The sequence below is a fragment of the Arachis hypogaea genome, chromosome 20 (assembly GCF_003086295.3).
Source record: "Arachis hypogaea cultivar Tifrunner chromosome 20, arahy.Tifrunner.gnm2.J5K5, whole genome shotgun sequence".
NCBI classification, from domain to species: Eukaryota; Viridiplantae; Streptophyta; class Magnoliopsida; order Fabales; family Fabaceae; genus Arachis; species Arachis hypogaea.
This window is the reverse complement of record NC_092055.1, coordinates 26794124-26797024: the sequence shown is the minus strand read 5'-3', so window position 1 is coordinate 26797024 and position 2901 is coordinate 26794124. Positions and strand designations below refer to the sequence as shown.

General features: G+C 37.2%; 1 non-coding gene across 1 annotated transcript; it reads left to right on the top strand.

The window, feature by feature from the left end:
* Positions 1-459: 459 nt before the first annotated feature.
* On the top strand, positions 460-565 carry LOC112787765 (small nucleolar RNA R71). The gene has a single exon (XR_003195158.1). It is a non-coding gene; the product is annotated as a small nucleolar RNA R71 (small nucleolar RNA).
* Positions 566-2901: the final 2336 nt, after the last annotated feature.

The window sequence follows — 2901 nt, the reverse complement described above, 5'->3', positions numbered from 1 at the left end:
GAGTATGGATCATTGTTGGGGTGTCTAGGAGCACTCTCTATGTAATTGACCTGTTCAGAAGAAGATTGAGCATAATCATAATTCTCATTTTGCATAAAATTACCTGTCATGTCATAAGAGACCTCTTGAGATGTATTCTGGGTGTTGACAGCTGAAACTTGCATTCCACTCAACCGTTGAGTAATTAAATTTATTTGCTGAGACAAAAGTTTGTTCTGAGCAAGAAGAGCATCAACAGATTCCACTTCCAAAATGCCTCTCTTCTGAGGGGTCTCAGAGTTCACAGGATTCCTATTAGAAGCGTATAAAAATTGGTTGTTAGCAACCAACTCAATGAGCTCAGTAGTCTCCTCTGGCATCTTCTTCATGTGTAATAAACCACCTGCAAAATGATCTAAACTCATCTTGGACATTTCGCCTAAGCCTTCATAAAAGATATCCAGCTTAGTCCACTTAGAGAACATGTCCGGAGGGCATTGTCTAGTCAGTAGCTTGAATCTTTCCCAAGCTTCATAAAGGTTCTCACCCTCTTTCTGTCTGAAAGTCTGAACTTCCACCCTCAGCTTAGTCAGCTTTTGGGGTGGAAAAAATCTAGTCAGAAATCCAGTGACTACGTTGTCCCAAGTATCCAAACTCTCCTTGGGTTGAGAATCTAACCATAGCTTTGCTCTATCCCTCACAACAAATGGGAAGAGCATGAGTTTATACACCTCAGGATTCACTCCATTGGTCTTCACAGTATCACAAATCTGTAGAAAATTGGAGATAAATTGATTTGGATCTTCATGAGGAAGTCCATGATACTGGCAATTTTGTTGCACAAGAGTGACAAGATGAGGCTTCAATTCAAAATTGTTTGCAGCTATAAAAGGCACCACAATGCTTTTTCCATAAATATCTGGATTGGGAGCAGTGTATGAGCCAAGCACTCTTCTGGGTTCTTGACGATCGGTTTTTCTATCGGTAAAGAAATATAAAAATATGATCGCGTTGTAAGTATAGCTTCTAAACCAACAGAAAATCCTTTCGTACAAACGTTTGGTTGTCACAAGTAACAAACCCCTTTTAAAATTGATAACCGAAGTATTTAAACCTCGGGTCGTCTTCTCAAGGAACTGCAGGGAGGTATGTTCTTATTATTGGTTATGAGTTTTGTAAATTGGGGGTTTTGAAAGTAAGGAACAAGTAATTTAAATGACAAATAAAATAAATAAATAAATATAAAATAAACTCTTGGCAAGGTATGAAAATTCAGAAGTCCTATCCTAGTTACTTCCTATGAGAATTGAAGTTAATCCCACTTAGTTAATCTTTACGAAAGCAAGGGAAAGTCAAGTGAACTAATTAGTTAGATTCCCAAGTCCTAGCCAACTCCTAAGGAAAGACTAGAGTTAGTGGAATTCCAGTCAATTAGCCGACATAACAATCAATCACGATAAGTTGATAACTCAAGAGCTTCTAGTTAATCAATTAAGCCAAGAATATAAAAAGCTAAATAAGAATCATAAATCTGAAATACCTCAATTGCATTAATAAGGGAAAATCAATCTAAACATAAAGAGTTCATAAGCCAATTTGGCAACATAAGTAATTAAATGAGAGCATTAAAGTATCTGAAAGTAAAAAAGAAATATAAAGTAAAGGAAATATTGAACCTGATAAAGAGTTGAAATCCTAAATCATTTAAGAGGAATCCTAATCCTAAAACCTAAGAGAGAGGAGAGAACCTCTCTCTCTAAAAACTACATCTAAACTATGAAAAGTGAATAATAATCGCCCTGCTCTGAATGGATGCATTCCTCCACTTTATAACCTCTAATCTGTGCTTTCTGAACTTGGATCTGGGCCAAAAAGGGCTTCAAAAATTGCTGGGAGCATTTTTTGCAGTTTCTGGTGCGTGGCATCTGTCACGCGTCTGCGTGGGTCACGCGGTCGCGTCATCTGGGAGTTTTTCTTATCACGCGTTCGCTTCGGTCATGCGTACACGTCATTTGTGTTCTGCTCAGGGCACGCGTCCGCGTCAGTCACGCGTTCGCGTCGCTGCCTTTTCGCGCTGGGCATGCGGCCGCGTCGTCCATGCGTTCGCGTCGCTGCCAATTTCTTCAAAAATTCCATTTTGTGCTTTCCTTCCAGTTCTGTATGTTTCCTTTCCATTCTTTAAGTCATTCCTGCCTTAGGAGATCTGAAACTACTTAACACACAAATCACGGTATCGAATGGTAATAAAGGGTAATTAAAATTGATAATTTTTAAGCATAGGAAACATGTTTTTCACATATATCACATAATAAGGATGGGAAAGTAAAACCATGCAATTTACATGAATAAGTGAGTGAAGGATTGAATAAATCACTTAAATTGAGCACAAAATATATCATGAAATATGGGTTTATCAACCTCCCACACTTAAACAATAGCATGTCCTCATGCTAAATCCAAGATAAAGAGTAAGGTAAGGTTAAAGTGGTGGAATCTCATGTAATGCATTCTATTCTAAATGCAACTACCTAAATCATGCAATTCTGGTTGTTATTCACTTGTATATAAAGCTTATATGTGGTTAAATTAATTCATATCCTCAAGGAATCATATATGCATAGCCAAACCTTAGATAATGTTAAAGCACTTTTACAATTGAGATGGGTAAAAATATTTCACAAACTTGCAAGACAATTAACAATTTAAGCAGGGATATATGGTGATGAGCTATTGAACCCTCACTGGATTTTGTGTTTACTCTCTAGTCACTCAGTGTTTATTGGGTTAATCACTCTATTCTTTTTCTATCCTTACTTTCTATAACTTTGTTCTTCATCTAACCAATCAACAAATATGGAATACAGACATACAAAAATCATGAGGTCTTATTCAAGGTTGTAATGGGGCCAAGGTAAAGGTAAG